The sequence below is a fragment of the Triticum dicoccoides genome, chromosome 2B (genome assembly GCF_002162155.2).
Source record: "Triticum dicoccoides isolate Atlit2015 ecotype Zavitan chromosome 2B, WEW_v2.0, whole genome shotgun sequence".
Lineage (NCBI taxonomy): Eukaryota > Viridiplantae > Streptophyta > Magnoliopsida > Poales > Poaceae > Triticum > Triticum dicoccoides.
Genome location: NC_041383.1, coordinates 676,681,807 through 676,700,122, shown reverse-complemented (window position 1 = coordinate 676,700,122; position 18,316 = coordinate 676,681,807). Strand labels below are relative to the sequence as shown.

General features: G+C 47.5%; 1 long non-coding RNA gene and 1 pseudogene across 14 annotated transcripts; both read left to right on the top strand.

The window, feature by feature from the left end:
- The first annotated feature begins 6 nt into the window (after window positions 1-6).
- Window positions 7-4,752, top strand: LOC119365551. 14 transcript variants are annotated; one of them, XR_005175603.1, is made up of 6 exons: window positions 7-154; window positions 253-351; window positions 494-1,721; window positions 2,618-2,679; window positions 2,805-2,872; window positions 2,991-4,223. It is a non-coding gene; the product is annotated as an uncharacterized LOC119365551 (long non-coding RNA). The 14 variants fall into 14 exon arrangements; XR_005175602.1 differs by having other exon boundaries at window positions 7-351; window positions 494-575; window positions 697-1,721; XR_005175592.1 differs by adding an exon at window positions 4,420-4,752 and having other exon boundaries at window positions 7-1,721; window positions 2,991-4,331.
- Window positions 4,753-6,741: 1,989 nt separating this feature from the next.
- Window positions 6,742-10,932, top strand: LOC119368288 (annotated as a pseudogene).
- Window positions 10,933-18,316: the final 7,384 nt, after the last annotated feature.

Below are 18,316 nucleotides of genomic sequence, written 5' to 3'. Positions count from 1 at the left end.
GGATGAGGCCAGGTTGCCACTTGGGGCCCATGTCGGTCAGATCCAGGCAACACATGGGAGTCGGCGTGGCGGCGGCGTAGTGCCGAGGCAGGAAGGAGGCACGGGACGATGCATCAGCGGGTCATGGTGCACTGCACGAGATGAGTGACATGATGTAAACAACGTTGTAGGCGTTGATGCCACACATGCGTCATTTTCTACTGCCGATACTGATTCATGAGGGCTACTGGCACTGCTGCCGGGTATGAGCAGGAACTGTCTCCATTGAGAACTCTGGGTACTGCCGCCGCCGACGACCATCGAGCACTGAGTTGGAACTGCCACCATCAAGGATGACAGGCCGCCATTGAGGTTGATTGTTTTGGCCGCGCCTTCCCACTACCATTCTGCACCATCACTGCTGTATTCTGAGCAGCCGGAGCACCCCTACGGTTGCAAGATTCCTGTAACTTGTATTTGAGATGCATGTCCTAATCGTCTTGGTTGTGGTCAGGTGTGGTATGCAGGAATCCGTCAGAAGAATGTGGTACATAATAATTGTTTCATCATCTCATCTTCATGCTACTTCCAGTTAGGTAAGGTTACTTCTCCTTTTGATCTGTAGTTCATTTCTATTATCGGAAGCGATCTGAACTAAAATAAAATTTATGTGGTTTCTTAGCATTTTCTATCTCAAACTTTGCATCATTATGTCAGATGCTAGAAAAATAAATGCCTGAGACATGTTTTAAGGAATTCAAAGATGAGTCCCCTTTGAAGAGCAAGCAAACATAGTACGGAGCAAGATGATTCGAAATAGAGGTTCCCATAATTGGCAATTGAATCATATATGATGATTAGCCTAATGTGCTGCTATAACATTTAAAACATTTTTTGACCTGGGAGCAATCAGCAAACTCTGACCTCTTTGTAATGTTTGATTACCATTTATGTAGGGCTCTGTACTGCAGGACAACATATTCACTATCAATAAATGGTCTATTTCCAATATAAGGTGTATGTCAAGTTATACACCGGCTACAGAAAGTGAGTGTGAGTGGTAATATCACTCTATCATGGTAGACTGGAAATTAAAGATTGTAACTTGATAGCATCTTGATAAATGTTAATAAAAATTGTAGCAAAATAAAAAGGTTAAGTCTGCTGGTTCGAATAAGCAGTCATTTGTCTTCCTTCCATAGTTTCCACTATATGTTATTTTTATTGGTTTTTCCCTCTAGACTTCAATTTCTTTTATACCATGGTGAGTTGCCTTTAGTTAGTTTATTGAATTTGATACTTCCATCAGTTCATTGCCTTTAGTTAGTTCTATAACAAGTTTCAATCAATTGTTCATCCCTACATCAACGAATAGGTATGGAGTTGCTTATTGTTACTTCAAAGCAGCAAGACTGTGTGATGATTCCTACATAGTGATTAGCATATCTATGCCATGTACATTTATTCTCTGGAACTGGAGGTAATTTCTTCTAATAATCACAAGTTATTTATGCCTCTTTTGTACCGAGATCTCTAGAAGTGGAGGGGTTGAAGAAGGTCAAGTGCAAGATGAAGATTAATAGGAAGATTTACAACCCAATGTTGAAGTATGTAACCCATTTTGTTTGCATGTAGCTACAATCCAAGAGGAAGAAATGCAGAAGCATTTGTTCAGGCTTCGGACATGTGTGGTTGAGGAGAGAGCAACATCCAGCCACTACAAACTTGACATATGTGCAAAGGTAAAAAATTGCCCTTCTCTTGGTGCTTGTAATTTTTTATGTCTCACGGTTAGGATAATAAGTCTGCACTTTGTGTTTGTTTTGTTTTTCCCAAATAACTAATGTCACTATACATTATGATTACAATTTTGCAGGAGATATTTAGTTTGCTAACTCTAATTAGAGCTTGCTTTATGCCCATGTATAAAAGAAAAATATTTTTGGGAGTGTAATATGATATTTCTGTGCCATTGCACATTTGATTTCAATTTTTTGGTAGACAGATGTATATATCATGATTTAAAATTTTCCTAAGCATGTCATGGCAATTACATTTATGTTGGATCATTCTGAATTTTACTAGCCTCATTGGTAACGCCTCTTGGCATGATCATTATTATGATTTGATATTCTCTTGCACCATGAATGGGTGCCTTCGCAACCAATATAGTTGCACCTCAATGGAACAACTTGATGTTAATCTGAAGTACCAATCAGGCATCGGTTCTTCTTTACGTGTGGGCGATCTAGATCATCTTGTTTTGTGAAGACCAGGAAGGATTACCTTAAAATGATTTAGCTTTCAGGTTGCATTCTCACTGATAGGCATTTTATAGTCATAGAATCATTGGAATTATTATGCTAGGTACTCCAAGTTGTGTTCCTACGTAATGCACTACAATTTTACAAAGGCGTAATAGATTGGAATGATATGGGTCTTATTTTCTATCTGTTACTCATAATATACTCTTTAGATTTGCATCAAGTCCTGGAAACAACCTCTTACAGAAATGTAGGAAAAAGGCTGCGTACAATACACCCAAAGTGGTCGGACCCTGCGCAAGCGGGAGCTACATGCACCGGGCTGCCCTTTTTTTCATCTGTATTCTTGACATGTGGTTATCTCCTCTCTGTAGGTACAAGTAATACATGCAATTGTCAAGAAAAATAACATATATGTGGTGAACAACTCCCATAGGTATTATTTTTCTCTACGGTTTTAGGCAAAGAAAAGCAAGATTGATGATGATTATACTAAGAGGGATAATGGGCAGCTAAAGGGAGAGTATGACACCTCTAATAGGCACATATTGTTTGTTTCAGGTAGAGTAAATGTCGGTTGTTTTACAACAGATGGGATGTCCTTCATTTCATCTTCTATGCTATCGGTGGTAGGTGTTTCATTTGTTCTCCCCACCTCCCCACCTCCGCCCTCTCTCTTACCCAATTGCTCTTACCTGGACTCTCCCATCTCTCCTATCCCAGATTGACTTCGTTTGACCCTTGCAGCAAGTGGCCGTCATACCCGTCGGCGACGCGTCCGTGCCTAGCGCCTGCCACCGCGCGCCATCGCTCATCGTACACCACCTCGCCGTCCTAAGCTGAGTCCCCACGGGTTGCACTCGTCGGCGGCGGCGGCGCCACCCTCATCCGGTATTTTGAGGTTTTCACGCAGATCTGTTGTTCAGTCTTAGTGCATCGTGCCTCCTGACTCCGCATGATGTATTTGCTAGCTGCTTGTATATTCTACTAAGATTGACGTGAGTCTTCTTGGGCCTGATTCATTCAAGCAAACTATCTGCAGACAATTATTTCATTTATTTATTTGAAATAATTTTTTTCTTTTAGGAGAGTATACAGAAAGACGAATAGACATGCAGACTAAGCTCCATAGCAAAAGGATTTTGTTAGTACATGCCATGTTTATGCTCACTGTTGAATATTATGTATATAACTATTTATGCAATACGGACCATAGGAGCAATTCATTCTGTATATTTTGCTGGGGATTGTGCCTTGCAGTCAATTTATAGAAGGGTAAGATGTATCGCAATTTCTTTGACTTGCATTCTCTGTGATGTCAAGTAAGAAAATAGAATATATACTCTTAGAATTATCTTTTCTTTTTTTCGATGTCTCTATCTTACTTATATAATCCAATTGGCATTCGCTGGAGTTTCTGTTGACGAAACATTTGTTTTGTGATGTCAGCAGGTTCTGTTGATCTACATTACGGTTTAATTCTTACACAAATTAATGTTGACTTGATTCCCTGTAGTAGGTTGAGAGGCTTCTCCTCTCATGATTTACTCTGATTAGTTTGCTTGGCTCCATGCTCCTCATGATTTCTTTGAACTTTTCTGTAGGAGCTCGATCAAAAATCACCTAAGAAAAATATGTCGTTCTTCTCTACAATGGTTGCATGTGGAATTTGAGGAGAATTTGTGCACCAGCATCCGGCTCCTTGATGTTGCTCTGATCATATTGTGTAAATATATTTCTAATAAAGCAATCGCCCGATGGTGTACATGTTAGAAATAACAAGACGTAATTATCAAGTGTGAGAGATGGCAACCTCATGATGGGATGGTATGTACTGTTGTGCTCATCAATAGGTTAGTCTTTCATTCTATTGCAGCCAGTATGTTTTCTGTTATGCAAACAATTAAGAAATATCTAATTTCTATGTACGTCCAAATATATATAAGTGGTTGTTGTTAACACTGAATTTGGATTTGTTAACGGTCGCTGCATTTGGTCTATCCCGAGCCTTTGGCTGTGGATCACGTTCTTTTGATATCCGCTTGCCACGATATGTTATCTCTGGTTGTGGTTGTGGCTGGACTTCTGGTATGTGTTATCTCTATTTTTTTTTTCTCTGGACTAATTAGGGCCTGCTTCTGTTTGCTCTGGTTGATATAATGGTTGTGGCATGCAGCAGCCAAGCCAACAACAGAGCCAGGCTTAGGCCTGATGACGACTTGACAAATATGGTCAAGATGTTGAAGATGAGGAATCTGACGATACTGAAGAAATAGGGGGTACTCTTAGCTTTAGTTCCTTATATCATTTTTTGATGTCCATTGCTATGTATCTGTATAAACTTGCTTCAGCCATTATTGTCAATTGGCCGGCAAAAGGATTGCATATCTCTAGCCATACAGAATAAGCGGATGAGATGATGTGCATTCATTTGGTGGCACAAAATCAATTTCCTTTGCCAACTAATAGTACATACATTAAGAAAATTACTATAGTTGGCAGCTCTTCACTGCATGTTTTGAAATGTTTCGTGTGCCTGTCCCATTGAGTCACTTACAAGGTTGCTACAACATGCTAAGTAAGCATCCAATTATTTACCATATTTTTTGTATCAATCCGAGAAAGACAAGAACGATGGCTGGAAGGCAGGGCGTTGTTGGATGGAAGGGAGAGTGAGAGAGACAGGAGGGGCATGAGGTGACAAGTTCAGTGGGGTTGCCGAGGAGGTTTGAGGGAGATAGGCTGCCATTGAGATTTTTATATCCGTTGGCATGCGCGCTTGCTTGCTGATGTGCGCGTGTGGCTGTTGCTGCTGTGCATGTGTGCCACGAACATCATGATATTCTTCCTTTTCTTAATTCCTTGATTTGAAAAATAATTTGCTCTGCTTGTCTAGGAACATAGCAGTCGGGCAAACGACACTTTGGCATCTTGATCGATCAAGGGAAATAATTTCTTTACTTTAGAAAATGTGAGTTTAAATTGGTCTGTTGAGTTATGGCTGGCTGATCAGATTAATTTTTCTATTTAAAAAATGTAGCAAGCATTTCATTGGAGACTGGTCTTTTGAGTTATGGCTGGCTGATCGGAATAATTTTCCTATTTAAAAAATGTAGCAAATAGCATTTCATTAGAGATGGCTTTGCAGCAAAGTGCAAATCGTGCAAACCAAGCCATCGCCGCCTCGTCGCTCTCGCCGGGAGCAACAACAACCTCCGGTTTCTTCTTCGCCTTCTTAGCCGACATCTCCCCCATTTGGATGCCCTGCGGCACGAGCCACTCCGCCACCGCCTGGGACTCGACCTCCGGGAAGTTTAGGCCCGTCTTCGGCCGTCCGGCATGCCACACCGCCACGTCGTAGGCACGCACGGCCTCATCGGCGGTGGGATACGTGCCGAGCCACCAACGTCGTCCGGCGTCGGAGAACTCCAGTCTGAAGTTCCCGGAGGGCTTCGCCCTCATGCCGAAGAAACCGGACTTGCCCTTCGACGTCTTCTTCGGCGTCATCGGGGAGCGGGTGGCGGCCGAGCGGGGAGCGGGGCGGCGACGTGCGGCGCGGGGCGGCGGTGTGCGGCGCGAGGCGGAGGCGGACGGAGGCGGAGGCTGGCGGGGTCGGGGCGGGGCGGAGGCGGCCGGAACGGAGGCGAACGCAATGGGGCAGCGCGGCGGCAGGCAGCGGCCTAGGCGGGGTGGAATCAATGGCGGGGGTCTGGATCTACGACGGGGCGAGCCCTTAGAAAGTTAACATGTAACTCTTGCAAACTATTTTAAAAGCCCGTGGCAACGCACGGACACTCTACTAGTTAATGAATAGAGTCTTGCTTTTATAAAGAAAATCAGAAGCACACAATTTTGTAGACACTAAACTCTTGCTGTCAATTCTTAAAAAAAAATCCTGCTGTCAAAATAAAAAAGCCTCTAAACCAGACCTGGCCAAACGGGCCGGCCCGGCACTGCACGGCCCGGCCTATGCTAATCGTGTCTGGCACGTTTAATAGCCGTGCCGTGCCGTGCCGGCCCACGGGCACTGCTCCTTGGCCCAGGCACGGCCTGATTAGTAAACGGGCCGGCCCGATGACCCATTTAGCACGCTGGGCTGCACATTTTTAGTCTGCTGGGCTGGTTTTTAGGCCTATTAGGCTATATTTTAGGTATATATATAAAAAAATTCTGAAAAATATATAAAAAATTAAACGGGCCGTGCCGTGCCGGCCCGCGTGCCCAGGCTCCAGGCCCAGGCATGGCCCAAGGCGTGCCGCGTGCCGGGCACGGCCCGTTTAGCCTGTGCCGTGCCTGGCCCATGACGGGCCGTGCCGGCGTGCTCGCGGGCTGGCCTGTTTAGCACGGCCCGTTTGGCCAACTATACTCTAAACACCAAATTCCCCGTGCGTACTGTCGCAAGTCGCGGCTAACAACGAACCGGCGACCCGCAGCAGAGCCCTGGATGGAGATCGCTCAGCGCGACCACGACCACGACCTCTCGCCGGAGGCGGCGAGGATGCTCCGCGAGATGGCGCTGCGGGGTCGCGAGGAGGGAGTGGAGCCCGATCTGTCGGACGAGCAGCTGCGCTCCAACGACCAGCTCCAGCAAGACGAGGTGCCCCCTCCTGAAACTCCGTGCTTCGCCCTAAACCTCGTTACAGATAAACCCTTGGGCCGATTTCGCACTGCAAACCCCTCCCCTGGTCGCGGCGTCCACTGACTCCTCCAAATTTTCCAAAGCTCTTGTGTAATTTCAGACCGCAAACCCTAACACTGGAAGGTAGAGGTAGCAGAAAAGGTCTAGTGTAGTGCAATTTCGCTGTAGCTGAGCAGAAAAACAGGAACATCCATTCAGTTTTTGTGGTCCTCTTGTGTCACGCACAGGTTGTGATTTGGAATATGCTGCGACTTGACTGTAAGATCCAAGTATTTTGCTGCTCTGCCGTTCAGCTAAGCAGGTTCCAAACTGAAGGCATGCATACAATACTCTAGGAAAGTTGGTTTCAGAATTGGAGTGTCACTTCCAGGCTTCTGGTGTGCAGGATATCAAAACAGAGGAAGTTCCACTCACAACAAAAAAAGAAAGAAAAAAACAGAGGAAGTTCCGACGTTGGTTAACAAACATTATCTGAATATAGTTTCATAAGCAAATTAATTTACTGCATAGGAGTTCTCTTCTCTTCAAGGCAAAAACCCCATAAATTTTCTTATACAAAACAACCCGTGTTCAGAAACAGAGAATGAGCATTGGTCGTCTCAAACTGGATGTGAAAAAATTATACCGAGTTTTCAAAGAGTAAATGCTGAGGTAACCTTATTCTGGGATATCTTATTTGTTTCTTAGATGTTAGCGCTGGAGGCAATTTATGGAGACAAGATATGCATTTTTGGTGAAAAGGCTGGACCGCGATCTTTCCAGGTACAACTGTTTTTTAATTGGCCCCAGACTCCCAGGAATCAGTAACTATCATCGACACACAAAAACCATGATTATTGTTTTTTCCATTTTTAATTATTCGCAGATTCAGGTGCATTGTGAAATTCCAGATGGTATCACTGTTACCGTAGAACCATTCCAGGGTGATGATGATGACCCAAAGAGCCAGTTCCTTGAAAACTTCAGTGTCAAGCACTTGGCTCCGCTATCACTGACATGCCTTCATGCCTCCATCGTACCCAAGCCATCATCCTCCATACTTCACTCTCGGTGTACAATGGTTGGATAATGTGAAGGTCTCCTCCCTTTGTCACATGCTCGACTTGATCTGGGCGCAACAAGCTGAACAGGAAGTTGTTTATGAGTGGGTGCATTGGCTGCAGAGCTCTATGCTTTTTCATCTTGGTTTTGACAACGGAATAGTCATACGACAGCCTCATAGTGCGGTCAGTCAAGTGGATTTTCGGGTTGTGGGAGAGATTTTGTCTGCAGAGTCTGTCGTTCAACAGTTGATCAGCTACAATGAGGAGCAATGCCATGAATCCTTTCTCCACGGGCTTCATGCCTGCATGATTTGCTTCAGCGAGTACACAGGTAACTTGAATGCTCTAGTTGATGCTCGGGTACTCTTCCTGGGGCTCATTTCTTGCACTATGCTCTGCATTATATTATCTCTACTTTTTTCGTCTGAATATGCTGTGTTCTGCACATAGTAATTTTTTCAGGGCTTACCATTTATCATTTCAAAATATATACATTGGATGCTGAATTGGGGCTCCATGATTTAATGAGCACGAATTCAAGCCTATATTGACCGCAATTTGGGAAAAATATCACATAACTAGAATATAATATTTGTTCAAAATTTGTTTCAACTATTTAGTACTCGTCATGGCACAACATGTTAAACCTGACAAAAATACTCCCTCCTTCCCAAAATATAAGGCACGATTGACTTTGCACAGTCTTTGATGCACGACTTTGACCACTAATATATATGTCTTGCAAAACATGGTTTGAAGATGTATAATGGCATCGTCCTATTTGTCTTGCAATTTTTTTTATTTCATATGTCTGTCATGCAATACGTGAAAATCATAGTCAAAGTTGTGCAACAAAGACAAGCAAAGTCAACCAGCACCTTATATTTTGGGGAGGAAGGAGTATCATTTTTCGCATATTCGTCAAGGCACAATTGAGCCTCTACTAATTATGTACAGCAATAAAAAATGTAGTGTCCATGTGTCACTGCGTTTCACTAATTATGTACACAATTGAGCCTCTGCTAATTGAACCAAGGAACCATTCAAAAGCCTAAACTTACCGTAGATAATCATGTCCATGTGTCACCCATCTGTGAAATAATCAATTAATCTTGGGCAATCTAAGTTCCATCATGTCAGGAGACTGGATCTTGTAAAAACTAAATCTGTGTCTTTTGATTACCCTTAGGCGTTGATTTTGTAAAGCTTCCATGCCAGCATTACTTTTGCCAGAGGTGCATGGAGACTTACTCAAGGATTCATCTCAAGGAAGGAACAGTACTAAAATTGGTGTGCCCTGATGACAAGTGTGGAGGCATTATTCCTCCTAATCTATTGAAGAGGTTGCTAGGAGATGCAGATTTTGAACGGTGCGAAAGCTTGATGCTTCAGAAGGCTCTAGATTCAATGGCTGATGTAGCGTACTGTCCAAGATGTGGAACAGCTTGCCTGTTAGACGAGGATAAAGCCAGATGCTCCAATTGCCTCTTCAACTTCTGCACCCGCTGCAGAGAGCCTTGTCACACAGGGAGGAGCTGCATTATTCTTACTCCAGAAGAAAAACTTCTCACCTTACAGGTAGTAAATGGATCTACCATGACATGCTCTATTTAAATTGCAGCTAAACAATACAGATTCTCATTTGCCATAAATATTACTCCCTCTGTCCCATAATATAAGAACGTTTTTGACACTACACTAATGTCAAAAACGTTCTTATATTATGGGATGGAGGGAGTAGCTGTGAAGGTTCAAGTCCAACTTAGGACATACAGAACACAGGGACTTAGGGATGTATTAAAAACATAAAACCGTAAGTATTGAGAATTGAGCCATGTGCCCTGCTGAAGTGCTGGACGTTGAAATTTGGGATGAGTGTAGTATGTAGACGACTGGACATGTCCTCCTCTCGAATTTATCATCGTAAAACGTTTTTCTTTTGGTCTACATAGAGGCTTTACAAGTATTTTGGACACAATAACTTTGCACATACTAATTTTTGATTTGAGGGTAACACATTCTTGTACTTAAGGCTATTATAGAATATGGTGCGTTCCCAGTAATATATGTTCGGTTGATCAATGCAATTAGATTTCTATTGAGATCACAATTATCAATATGTGCTTATTTTACGCAGGAACGTGCAAAGGTGCGCCGCTTGAGCAAAGGCGAAGTTGGCATGATAATTAGCTTGGCAAATGAAATATTTAGCATCAAGGAAGTGCTCCGTTCTTCCGTTCCATGTCCCCATTGTGCTATCGCCATTACACGTGTGTCTGGCTGTAACCACATGCTTTGCAGGAAATGTGGTAAACAGTTTGACTATGACCTTGCTGGAAGAAATAATGTCAGGGCTGTTGATTTTATTAAAGATGTCGAGATACAGAAAGAAGCAAGAGTGAGACTGTCCGCCAGCTTCAAACAACATCCGTGCCCGAAATGCCACCAGCCACATCACAAGGTAAAGTTGTTTTGGCTTTTCAGATATCAGTCTTTTTCATCATTTTTTCACCTGGTGTTGGGAAATGAATTCACTGACTCTTTTTCCTACGGGAAAAAAATCACTGACTCTGATATGAGCAGATGGGGAACAACAACCACATCCTGTGCTTGGCATGCCAAGTTCATTACTGTGCTCTTTGTCGGAAGGTGGTGCGGAAGAGCTCAGAGCACTATGGCCCCAGAGGGTGCAAACAGCACACTGTCGACCCCGTGGTCGCTCAGACTAGAACAAAGAAAAATGATGACTCTGGATCAGAACTTGTGTGAAATGATACAAAGGGGGAGCATTGGTTTGGGCTACATTACTCTGTTCTTACATGTTTATTTTTGTGATGTTACATGCATATATACAGTCTGGAATAGCAATAGTTACACGTACAACCTATTTTTTATGGAACATGTTACTGAAGATCAGTGAACCTCTGAATTCACGACATTGGTGCTTGTAGGTTGGGGAGCATCAGTTGTATTGTTGCAAAGCTTGCTAGATTCAGTACATCATAATGTTCGGGAGCATCGGTTGTATTATTGCAAAGCCTGCTAGATTCAGTACAACATAATGTTTATGGAATTAAGATTTATTACTTGGTTGCCCCTCTCACATTTTTTTAAGAACTTGTGGTTGGAAACGTTGGACCGTTGATACGGTATCATCACTTTGTTGGATGGTCGGTGATACCATCTTCTCTCCGTATCCCTAACCACCCGGTTAGGGATAGCCATATTTTTTGTTTGATTGTGTGGGATGTCAAGTGGTTGAAGATAATCTTTTGTTTGTTTGGTTTGAGGAATGAGTTGTGGATAAGAATGTGGTGACCCTTTTTAATATGGATGCGATTACCCAAAATTGTAATAAAGAAAAACAATGCCATAACTTTTAGACCCTAACAAATCCCGTTTGGATTTTAAGCATGTAATCCTGAATATTTTTTCATGGCAACTTTAGTTGGCATGAGGTAGCAACTAGCAAGTTCAGTGGTTAAAACATGACAATTTTGTCTCAATTCGTCTTTTGTCAGAAAATTGCCATGTTTGCCAATCCTCACGTCAACTAAAGTTGCCATAAAAAACGTTTGGGTTGCCATGCTTAAAATCCGAACATTCGGGATTTATTATTTCCGTAACTTCTTTCCCGTTAAAAACAAGTAGGGATGTCCGCCATATCCAGATCGCAAGTCGGCTCTGAGTCAAGTTTTCTTTCTTTTTGGCTCTGAGTCAAGTTTTCTTTCTTTTTTACAGACTTCACTCTACCAAAAAAAGACCATGTGCGTGTGTGCGTTCATAGGGGTCAGTGTATGCACGTGTATATGAGCGCTTGTGTCTGTACTGATGTTAAAAAAAAAGACCCTGTCGGATTTGTAAGCTGGCCCACCACACATGGAATCCATCTCCGACTCGGTGCCGCATATACTGCGCCTACAACTACCCAATCAATCCCCTCTAATCTGTACCCGGTGGAGTAAGCTTCCCTTGGTTATCCATCTTCCATCGGCTGATCGGCGGGGGCTCCCGCCAGAAACCGAAATAGATGGGTGATGTCGAGGAGGAGATGGACAGAGGCAGATCCTACTCCGACAATGTCGAAGCTGCAGATCCCACTCCCACCACCGTCGCCAAAACTGACGGCCGCGATATCAAGCTGCTACTTGAAGCTGCAGGTCCCGTGCTCATCAACAATGTAGAGGAATAGGATGCAACTCTCAATGTATTGATAGGTGCATATGCACAAGTATATATAGTATATAGGGCAAGTCATATCCTCAACTATACACAAGGAGGAGACTTGGAGTACAAGAATACATGTGCTAAATGCATATCTCAACACCCCCCCGGCAGTCAAAGCGACACCGTTGCTGATGCAGAGACTAGACCGGAATTCCTCGAAAGACGTCGTAGGCAAGCCTTTGATCATGATGTCAGCAAATTGTTGGGAGGTGGGAACATGCAGAACACGAACATGGCCAAGAGCCACCTGATCCCGAACAAAATGGATATCAAGCTCAATGTGCTTGGTGCGACGATGATGAACCGGGTTGGCGGAGAGGTAGACGGCGGAGATGTTGTCGCAATAGACGACCGTGGCCTTCTCAACAGGACATGAGAGCTCATGAAGAAGCTGACGAAGCCAGGAGCACTCAGCAACAATGTTAGCCACAACGCGGTACTCAGCCTCGGTGCTAGACCGCGAGACAGTGTGCTGCCGCTTGGACGACCACGACACCAGGGACGGTCCAAGGAAGATGCAGTAACCCGAAGTAGATCGACGGGTGTCCGGGCAGCCAGCCCAGTCGGCGTCGGAGTAGGCGACCAGATCAGTGGCAGTGGAGGCGCGCAGAGTAAGACCAAGATCCATAGCACCGCGGATGTAGCGGAGAATCCGCTTAACGGCAGTCCAGTGAACATCTCGAGGAGCATGCATATGCAGGCAGACCTGCTGAACCGCGTACTGAAGCTCTGGTCGAGTGAGAGTGAGGTACTGGAGAGCACCAACAATGGACCGGTAGAAGCCAGCATCCGAAGCAGGAGTACCATCAGTAGCAGAGAGCTTGGCCTTCGTGTCGACAGGAGTGACAGCTGGTTTGCAGTTAAGCATGCCAGCACGGTCGAGGAGCTCATGAGCGTACTTCCGTTGATGAAGAAAGAAACCATCAGGACGACGCACCACTTCAACACCGAGGAAGTAGTGCAACGGGCCCAAGTCCTTGATGGCAAACTCAGCACGGAGACGATCTGTAAGCCGGCGAAGGAGCTCAGAAGTGCATGCTGTCAGGATGATGTCGTCAACATAGAGCAGCAAATACACCGTGTCGGTGCCCTGGTGATAAACAAACAGCGAAGCATTGGAGCGTGTAGAGCGGAAGCCGAGTTGGTGAAGAAACGCTGCGATGCGCTGGTACCAGGCACGAGGAGCCTGCTTGAGCCCATATAATGAGCGTGAGAGTAGACACACATGATCAGGACACGCCGGATCAACAAACCCCGTGGGCTGCTGACAGAAGACCTGCTCCTCAAGATGATCATGGAGGAACGCGTTGGAGACGTCCATCTGATGAACCAGCCATGCACGAGAGACCGCCAACTGTAAAATAGTGCGGATCGTCCCGGGCTTAACAAGCGGAGCGAAGGTGTCGGTGAAGTCCACACCGGCGCGTTGCCGGAAACCACGAACAACCCAACGCGCCTTGTAGCGATCAAGAGTGCCGTCGGGACGAAGCTTGTGTTTGAAGACCCACTTCCCGGTGATCACATTAGCGTGCCGGGGACGGGGAACAAGCTGCCAAGTCCGGTTCCGCTGCAAAGTGTCAAACTCCTCATGCATGGCGGCCATCCAAAGAGGGTCGCAGAGAGCGGTCCGAACCGAGGACGCAGCGGGGAAGGAGCGGACGTCGAGGCGGTGCAGACGTAGTCATCCGCATAGCGGGAGCTCGGGCGAAAAACACCGGTGCACGAGCATGTGACGGGGCCGGCCGTCGGAGCAGCCGCGGGTGGCGGCGAGGCCGTGGCATCCACGGTGTCCACGGGAGAGGCGGTGGCCTCCACGGCGTTGACGGGAGAGGCGGGCCGAGCGGAGGACGAAGCCGCAGCGTCGGGAGAACCAGGCGACGACAGGGCCGCGATCGTGCCAGCAGGAAACCGAGGCGGGGTCGACGCCACGCCAGGGGAGGCTGCGCCAGTAGGGGCCGGCCCAGCCGACGGCCCAACATGCGGCCCAGCATGCATGGCGGGGGACCGGGGCGACGTGGACGACGTCGATGCGGCTCCAGGCGACGAGGGCGTCGAACCGGAGGAGGGAGCCGTGGATGGCCCCGATCCGGAGGAGGGTGTCGCGAGCGGGGGTGCCAGAGCACCCAAGGCCAGCAGCGGGCGGCGGCGCGGAGGAGAACCTGTCGCGGGAGGGGAAGACGGTGCCACCTGTTCCTGTGCAAAGGGAAACACAAGCTCATCAAAGTATACGTGCCGTGAGGTGATGACACGGTGAGACACGGGGTCATAGCAGCGATAACCCTTAGTGTTGACCGGGTAACCAAGGAAGACACATGGAACGGAATGAGGAGCGAGTTTATGAGAGGTGGTGGCGGTGGTGTTGGGGTAGCCACGGCAACCAAAAATTCGGAGACCATCGTAGGAGGGGGAGGAGTGCCATATAAGAGATGGTGATGCGCGTAGTTCCAGCGCGGACGGCATGGCCGGAGGTTAAGGAGGAGGGTGGCGGTGGCAAGGGCATCTGGCCAAAACCGAGAGGGCATGTAGGCATGGAAAAGATGGGTACGCACACACTCATTGAGGGTGCGTAGGATGCGCTCGACACGGCCATTCTGCTGGGAGGTGTATGGACACGTGAGGCAAAACACGGTGCCATGGGAGGAAAGAAGATGGCGGATGGTGAGATTGTCGAATTCTTTCCCGTTGTCGGTTTGAAGTGAGAGTATGGGTCGCCCGAACTGTGTGGAGACATAAGCATAGAATGCAATGAGAGTGGCGGCGACATTGGATTTCCTACGAAGAGGAAATGTCCACACAAAGTGAGAGTAATAATCCAGTATAACAAGATAATAAAGATAACCAGAATTACTAGGTACTGGAGATGTCCATACATCGCTGTGAATCAACTCAAACGGAAAAGATGCAACTGTGGAAGAGGAACTAAAAGGAAGGCGAACATGTTTGCCTAACCGGCAGGATTCACAGGAGTGAACGGCCGTTTTATTACATGAAAAAGAAAATCCTCTCATTATTTGACGAAGTGAAGAAGTGCTAGGATGCCCGAGACGAGCATGCCAAAGATCGACACCGGCGGAAAAAGCTCGAGGACCACCCGGAGATGACGACGACTGAACTGGGTAGAGGTCGCCGGGATTGTCACAGCGGTGAAGAATCATCCTGGTGCGAGCGTCCTTCATAGAAAAGCCAACTTCGTCAAATTCCACAGTTACAAAATTGTCACGAGAAAGATTACGAACGGAAACTAAGTTCTGAATAAGATGAGGAGAAACAATGACATTATTAAGAGAAAGAGGTCAAGAGTTAGAAGGAAAGGGTGCAGAACCGACATGAGAGATGGGAAGACCAACACCGTTACCGATGATGATGCGGGAGGGAGTGGAAGTGGGATGGACGGAGGAGAGGTTACCCGGATGAGCGGACATATGAGCGGTGGCACCGCAGTCCATAATCCAATCACCGCCACCACCAGAGTAGGGTGGCGGCTGCTGCAGCGCCGCTAGAAGGGCCGAGTCATTGTAGGGGGCGCCGTACGCGCCGTAGGAGGGCGCGACAGGAGGGGCGCCGTGCGCGCCGAGAGGTGCAGCCAGGAGCGCCTGGTGGGTGCTCGGGCGGGGGCCGAGGATGCCCGGGGCGGGGGGCCGCGGCACTGGCATACTGTATGCGTGCACGACCCCCGTCCAAGGGTTGTAGCCGCCGGCCCAGGGTGGCGGGGGCTGCTGCTGGGGAGCTTGACCGCCGCCGCCGCCGCATTTGCCTCCGCCTTAGCGTTGACCGCCGTGACCGCGGCGACGGTTGCCGCCGTTCCCACCGTTGCGCGGTGGTTGGGGCAGCTGCGGCATCGGCGTAGGGTGCGGGACGGCCGGAGGACGGGGCGCCGAGGGTGGTGTAGAGGCACCGGCGGAGAGGCCGGCGGTGAGCGCGGTGTGGACGGCACGGGTGCGAAGATGCTTCATCCTCCGCTCCTCAAGGCGAAGATAGGCCACCGCCCACTCGTAAGTAGGGTTGGCCATGAGGGTGAGGTTGGAGGCGGCGTTGCCGAAGTCCTCGTTGAGGCCGGCGGTGAGCGTCGAGAGGAGAAGCTCGTCGCCCACCTTGAACCCGACGTCGTTGAGCTCGTCGGAGAGGGTCTTGAGCCGGAGACAGAAGGCGTCGATGGTGGAGTCGTTCTGGTGACACCCAAAAAATTCCTGCTGCAAAAAAACAATCCGTTGAAGCTTGTTGTCGGTGAAGAGGCCATTGATCTTGGTCCACACCGTGTAGGCATCGCCCCATCGCGAACGACGGTGTGGAAGATGTCCGGAAAGACGGTGACGAAGAACCACCGAATGAGGGTGGCGTCGATGGCGAGCCAATTGGCGTCGTGGGCGCCGACGAAGAAATTGGCGAGACCATCCACATGATCACGAAGGTTGTACTCACGGAAGAGGAGATTGAAGTAGGTTTTCCAGGCATAGTAGTTTGCGGAGGCGTGGGAGAGGATGATGGGGACATGATCGGAGAGGTGGATGTTGCGGATGTCGGCGGCTTGGGGCTCATCGGGTTCGGGCCCCTAGGAGGAATCGAAGGGGTTGCTAGGGGGTGCGCTGGAGGAGGAGGAAGTCCCAAGGGCCGACATGGCAGCAAGGGCGGGATGGCGGCGCGAGATGGGGGCAAGAGGGTGTTAGGTTTTTGGGGAGGAGGTGGCTCGGGGTGAGTGGCAGGGCGCGGGAGGGTGGAGGCGCGGCGGTGGGAGGGTTGTGGTGGGGAGGGAGGAGGCGCGGCGGCCGGGGAGGCGGCGGCATGGGACAGCGGGAGCGGCGGCGGCCAGGAGAGGCGACGGCGACACGGCTAGGGCTGGGATCGAGGGTTAGGCTGATACCGTGTGGAGGAATATGATGCAACTTTCAATGTATTGATAGATGCATATGCACAAGTATATATAGTACATAGGACAAGTCATATCCTCAACTATACACAAGAAGAAGACTTGAAGTACAAGAATACATGTGCTAAATACATATCTCAGCAAACAACACAGGCTATGGTAATATGGACGAGATGGACGGAGGCAAACCAGCCGACCAATTAGCCATGGAGGCCGAGGAGAAGCAGCACATGATCGAGCGGACGAAATACGACGACGAAAGTGACTTCGGCTACGACGTAGATGTCGATGAGTGGCGTGCTACCACGTTCGATTCAGACAAGCTGTTACTTTTACCTGCAGACCCCGCTCCCACCAACATGGGTTATGGTAATGTCGATGAGATGGACAGAGGCAAATCGGCTGAGCAAGTGGCCATGGAGGCCGAGGAGATGGCCCACGAGGAGAGTGCAGGGCCGGTCCTGAGAAATCGGGGGCCCGGGGCGAAACTAAAAACCGGGTCCCCTTAACATGAAGGGTGAAATAATGACCTATGAAGGAAGTAGACAAAGGCGTGCGTGGCTATCACAAGGTATTCTTAAAAGGACTGTGCTAACGACCAGTCGACTGGTCGTTAGCGACAGATCCGCACGACCGTAGCTTCCTCTCGCGAGCACGCTCGATTCCACCGATTTTTGTTCTTCCCTCAAAAACCGTATACGCCAATAGTAAATCGCTAGTGGTTTTTCTGGTTTTTTGGCTACATAATATGAAAAGAAAATAAAAGTGTTAGAAAGGGGACTTGAACCCAGGTCTATTCGTTAGAGTTTGAGCCCAATAACCAACTGAGCCACCCTTAGTTGTTGTCTATTGAATATAAACAAGGTTATTTTAACCTTTCTTTTTTCTGTCATATCAGCGATAATAATTGTTTTTGCTTGGTAACTTTGGCATGACTAGCGTGATAACTATGACTTGAGCAACATGATAACTATACTATAATAAGCCTGATAACTATAATATGAGAAGGTTAATGACTATATAATGAAAAGCACGATAACTTTAGCATGGGGTAGTGGTAACTTCACATTGGGGTATGTTTTGACAACAAAAAGTTACTGGGACATATTTCAGTAACGGAAGCGACTAAGTTTCGGGTCTCCGATGTGTGAGTTACCATGCTATTCACACGAAAGTTACCGGGGGATACTTGATCACCACCCCTCCCCCCCCCCCCACACACACCAAAGTTATCAGGTCTATGATGTGTGAGTTACCATGATATTGACAAAAAAGTTACTGGAGGTATATTTCGTCAACA